The 6,294-nt window shown below is 39.5% G+C and overlaps 2 pseudogenes; both read right to left on the minus strand.

Moving 5' to 3' along the window:
* Positions 1–4,327: 4,327 nt before the first annotated feature.
* Positions 4,328–4,504, minus strand: LOC122049755 (annotated as a pseudogene).
* A 6-nt stretch (positions 4,505–4,510) lies between these two features.
* Positions 4,511–4,640, minus strand: LOC122049765 (annotated as a pseudogene).
* Between the last annotated feature and the right edge of the window lie 1,654 nt (positions 4,641–6,294).

Consider the following 6,294-nt stretch of genomic DNA (forward strand, 5'->3'; position numbering starts at 1 on the left):
GACAGCATTTTATCGAAGAAGACTAAGCCCACTCGGGCTTAGAAGAGGAAAGCTCCCGGCTCGAACAACTTAGGGTAATAAAAATAATGGAAGAGTCGAGGAGTCAAAGAAATGTCGTGCAGGCGGAAAAGGACGACGACTCCGCACAACAGTCGAAAGGAATTAGGCACTAATTGGTTAAGAGGAATACGGAAATATTTATGGGCCACGAAAAAGAAAGGGTGGACAGGGAATCGCAGACCGGCGATAAACTAGTCCTTAAAGAAACACAAAAAAACCCGGTGGAGATGAGTGCAGCCGATCGTACGCGGAAGGAATGACAATTTCATGGTCGGAGGGAAGCTCATAGATGGATTTTAAGATTTTAATATCGTCCCCATCGAACCTAGACTAGGTAGAAGTATACCAGAGCCCAGGGACAAGGATAGGAGGTTGCGAGGGGCTAGCCATTGAAAACAAAGACGGGGAAGAACAACGAACAGATTAAACAGAAAAAATAAAGGGGCTTACAAGAAAAATCGTCGGAGGAGAAGAAGCAGTGAGGCGTCGCAGAGAGAGCTAGAAGACCTTCGTGAGGGAAGAAGACGAGACGACGCACGAGGGGTTTATAAAGCTCACGGTCAATCGTCTTGAGCCGTTCGATCCAAGGTTGTGAAAAACTAGGAGTAGATCTAGCCGTTGAATTCGATCGTCAGCGGATATCCACCTGTCCTGTCAAACGTGCGGCGACAAAAAGGAAGACACATGACGCTCAATCACCCAGAGTCATTAATGAAGCTTAATTTAAAGGTATGGTCGCATGCTTGATCATAATGATCGAAGATTTGCACGATCTTCGAAAAATTTGGATGATGTCAAGGCGTTCAGCTGAGGAGGCGTCAGGAAAGGAGAAAATTCGCCAAGTGTTGTCACTCATCGTCCCGGCCGGGCATAGATAGTGGACTTGCACGTTGTCAAACGGCTAGGGCATCATCTTCTGGGAGAGGCATGATCCGAGCAACAACTGAGGGGGAGGCTTGTGATACGGCGATAGAGGGAGGTCTACCTGGCACGGAGTTAATTGCCAAAGTGGAGGTCAAAATTAAGGCAGTCAATGCTTAGGTGTCAAAAGACCGAACAGAGGACAATTACAAGGATCGATCAAGCAATCAGGCCCGACCGACGAGAGACATAACCGAGCAGACCACCCGTCCAGCTCGGGATGATACATAATATAGCTGACGCTCGGTACGAAGCAGCAGGACGTCAAAGGAAGTCAGGTAGCTTGTCCGGACGGAGGAGGAGCTCGTGTTACTAAACAGTCACCGCACGAAAGAGCAACTAAAATCACCAGAACGGAGGGCTCTCCAAGCAGCGGGACCCGTCCGTGGATGGAACCGTCCGTGGATGGAACGGAGTCCTAGCCGAGCGGCGTACGGTTATGCCGCTCGGCCAAGCAACGGAACCACTGTAGTATCTCTCGACATCCTTTTGGGAGATAATATCGCTGACACGAGACATGATCGACAGACGAATCGTACGGCAAAAGCTTCTATTGTCTCGTCAAGGGTATGCATGCCCATGCTTGTCATAGGACATATTGGAGAGCGTACCCATACCTCAAGAAGCGAGCGTGTTGCCCACCAGGGCTCTATATAAAGGGTAATTCATCACCGACGGAGGTACGCGTTATCTACTGTTTACGCATAGTTCTATAGTTGCTCCACTTTTCTCCACATTCCGGTGACTGACTTGAGCGTCGGAAGGCCAACGCCAGGAAGCCCTTCCCTAACGCCGAGGACCCCTTCCCTAGCTCGGCACTGATATTACTTGTTTTGCAGAGCGGAGCCTGTCAGTGAAATTGTCGCATCCCTAGCTTTCCAGCTCCCCACTTTGGGACATAATCATTGCCCTATGCACTCGTATTAACATGCTTACCAGTGCCAAAAGCCTACTTCTGCGCAACTATGTCATTTAGTATGTATTCGACAACCAGAAACAAACAACTAGACTGCATTGCTAGTAAAATTCTTATGCCATGTTAAACTATATGTATCCATACACATAATAAGTAGTAACAAACAATCAGCTTGACATATTGGTATGGCAACATGAGCAATACCCTACTATAATAAATTACAACCACATACAACAAGAAGAACAACTTTCATAATATAAAGCATAAGAGTAATCATAATATTAAAAATGAAACTATGTCCAAATATCAGTAATGGTGACTAATTCAAAACAAATATGATGACAAACAACAGCAACAAGAGTATAACTGAAAAAAAAAATATTGAAAGGGAAAAAAGTAACAAGATTTTCAATGTTTCCCAGCATCCTGATAACAACCGTCTCCTGTACAATTGCATATGCCTAAATATTAGTACTTGTAGATGATTGTGCAGAAATTAGGGCCATGTTAGTTGATCAAAAGAAAGATCTCGTCCAATCACTCAGTCAAAGGAAGGATAAAAACACACTATTTCATCAAAAAATCACACTCACCATTGTTCAAGAAACCGAATGTAAACAAGGAATCCAAATAAGGACTAACGCACAAGAAAGTTGAAAGCTTGGGCGGATAGAACCAAATACCAGTAATGCTAAAGCATATAAATGAGGTAAAAAGAAATAAAATCTCAGACTCCTTTTCTCACCTTGGGTCATTTTATTCTCTTTCCACCTAGGTCGACAGAAATGCACCAGGGCGATGACATTGGCTAAGTCAAAGCACGCAAGGAAGAGGCCTTCTACAGCAACTTCTTCTAGCAATCGGGGACGCCCTTGAGCTGCTTCCACGGAAAGGTCTCCGTGAGGAAGCCCACGTTGATCTGGATGGTCTTCGAGTCCTCGTCGGCCTTGATTCTGGATATGAGGAACCAGACGAAGAGCCAAAGGTGAATGTCGAGATAGTTAAAGGTGATGGATGGTGTGAATCGATTTGTGAAAACTTAGAGATCGTTACTGAGAATGGCATACTCTATCCCACCTCCTGGATGAGGCGGCGGTGGCTTCGCTAGGCTTCGAGGAGAAAGCTGCCCTAGTCCTTTGGGAAAAAAACCGGTGCAGCTTATAACATATTACTTCATTAGTTGCAGGTGAACGTTCGACCATGGCAGGTGAACGTTGAAAAAGTAGGTGACGGAGTAGAAAAACAACTAAGTGACTATTTCAAAAAAAATTTAAAAAAAAAAAATCTTCAATACTACTTGAATTCGTAAATGGAGAAGCTAAATAATGCAACATAAAATGCACCACAACAATATTTTTTTTTTTTAGAATCGACGTGTCCTACATTCATTTGAAGGGGAACAATTTTACCTTTTATAAAAAAAAAATATAAAATTTGAAGGTGATTCGTAAATTTTGTTTCATTGCCCATTAGATAAATTCAAAAATGATACATGGATCATAAGAGATGTACAGAAGCATGAGTGATTCAAAATGGTGTAGGACTTTATTTATATGTGGAAATTGAATCATCCATTTCTTGGAACTAAGTGTAATTTTTCTTTTTTTCTAAAAGCATAAGTATATTAATTTTAGTGATTTATCTCTACGGTGTTGGTCCTGAAACAGATTAGTGAGGCGCTGAAAATGAACGTATTTACTTTTTGTCATCATAAATATATTAATTTTACAATCATTTAATCTATATAAAAATATGATATAATTTTTTCTTCACATCCTTTATTTAAATTTTTAGCAAATTAAACCTTTTACATCATCAACTAATAACAGATAGGCTAAGATTAAATAAATAAAAAAATAAATTAATTTGTGTGATATCACATTTTAAATTCATCATAAATTTGTTTACATGAAAAATTTATTTTACTCCCAAATTTATCTATAATTTTAAATTCTCTTAGAATTTTGAAATGATCAAAATATCCTCAAAAATTTAAACTCGTTTTTTTTATCAAAAGGTTGGTCGTGACTAAGGGAGGAATTTTTTTATTTATTTAATAAAAAATATTTAAAAAAAATATCATGACTCTTTGAAAATATAAAAAATATAATACTTTTTTTAAAAAATTCTAAATTTTAAAGAAGTATACCATTCAACGTTCACTTGCAAGGCAATGATGGCCTTTCTAAAGGAAGCATAGCATTAATATAACGTATCAATAGCTGTAAATTTTATAAAATAAATATTTACTATCAAATATTTAAGATGGATTGATACATCTATAATTTAAAATTATTAATTTTAGACAGATTATTAAAGGATATATATTCTTAATTATATAATTAGTCATTGTACACACGTATTATCTATATAATATAATATGTAAATATACATACATTAGTATCTTAGATCTATAAATTGGATTTGATAAAAGTATGCTAAGATTATACAGTAGTACAACCTAAAACTAACGAGAACTACGAACCTTAGCAATAAGCTACTGTAACATGTTCTTCGTTAAAAAATTAATTTAATTTTTTATATTAAATATTAAACTGATAAGAACAAATACTACATTTGATCTTAGCCAAAAAGCTCATAAATCAGATTTGGTAAGGGTACGTCAGGCCCATAGGGCGACACTTGAGAATCTCAATAGCTAGCTACTATAATGGACTCTCTCTCATATATAAAAATCAATTTAATATCACACTTATTCTTAGCCAAAAAGCCTAGAAAAAAATGTTTTCTAATATCGTCGACCCAAGATATTCATAGAAGTTTCTTCGCTTGTAGTGTTACTAATATTAAGATGTGGAACTAAAGAAAATCATAGCAGTGCATATTCCCTAATAGATTAATGAGAAAAATTCACAATAATACACCTCAGCTAGTCTCGAACTCTAGACCCCTAATTGATTAATGAGAAAATTTCTAATAATTCGCTAAGTCTTAAACTTTAAATTCATGATTGATTAATGACAAAAATGTAGGACCCTCGACGGTCGGCTAGAGGAGGGTGAATAGCATGCACAATAATAAGTGAACCTTTCTCGAACTTTAAAGCTTTATTAAACTAACATTTGCATAAAAAGTAATACAAACTAATTAAAGAAAGAAGAGTCACAAAAAGAGTTACTTAGTTTGCAATTAACGGATTGCTAATCCAAGAAAATCAAAGCACACTAAAATCTCCTCTAGACGGAGAAGTCTCTTACAGCAGTCAAATCTCACAACTACAAAGCTAAACTGAATTAGAATCGATTATAAGTGTTGTATTTAGCTTCTGGGATCAGGGCTATATTTATAGCCCTGATCAGAGTGTCTGGAAGGATTCTAAGTGCCTAGAGAGGAATAAAATTTTATCCCTGTCGCGATGGCTTGCTGTCAAGTTTGGCTAACTTTTTAATTCCGGGCGCCCGGACTGTGCGTTTCTAGCTCCCTGGGGCGAGGCACCCGGGGGGGCGCCCTGAGCACAGTCAACCATAGATTGACTTTTCCTCTAGGTCTTCCACTCAAGCTCCACTCGCTTGGCTAATTTCGGTCATCTGGAATAGGGCTCATCCGAACCCATCTTCCAGCTTCCTTAAGCAATCTTTCGCTCCGGCTTCTCGTCCCTTGGAAATGTCGCACGCCTCCTTCTTGTCTGCTAGTGTACTATTCCACAGCACCTCGTCCCTCGAATGCACCAAGCCCGTCGACTCTCTTCTGTGTTATCCTTCTTGCTAGCTACATCTTTTACTCGACCTCCTGTGCTCCTAGTTCCTACACACTTAGACACATTGCATCAAAACATAACAGAACCTAACTTTACTTGGTTTGATCACATCAAACCTGTTGGTCCCTTTGGAGGTCGGCAAGAGGGGAGGGGTGAATTGCCCTAAAAAATAAAAACAAACCATTCTCGGTCTTTTAAAGTAACACTTGCATAAATTAAATAAACAGAAATAAACAAAGGAAAAGGCTTACAGACTTGACTTGGTAACAACCGGGAAGGTTATTAATCCAAGGAATGAAACGCACTAAATATCTCCTTCAGATGGAGAAGCTTCTTACAGCAGTGAAAGCATAAAAAGAGAAGCTAAACTAAAATTGGAAGCTCACAAGTGTTGTATTGCTAATTCTTGAATTGTTGAAAAGCTTCTGGACCAAGGTTGTATTTATAACCTTGGTCGGGCGCCTGGAAGGGTTCCAGGCACCTGGGAGGGGATAAAACTTTATCCCCGACGTAACGGTCAACGTCCACATCATTCTTGATAAAACCAGTATTCCGGGCGCCCCGGGTGGGGAAAGTCAACATCATTGATTTTTTCAGCCCGGGTCTTCTGCTCCGGCTCCGCTCGCTTGGGTGATCTCAGCCATCTGGAATAAGGCTCATCCGAACCCAACTTCCGGCC

Source organism: Zingiber officinale, chromosome 2B (assembly GCF_018446385.1).
Source record: "Zingiber officinale cultivar Zhangliang chromosome 2B, Zo_v1.1, whole genome shotgun sequence".
NCBI classification, from domain to species: Eukaryota; Viridiplantae; Streptophyta; class Magnoliopsida; order Zingiberales; family Zingiberaceae; genus Zingiber; species Zingiber officinale.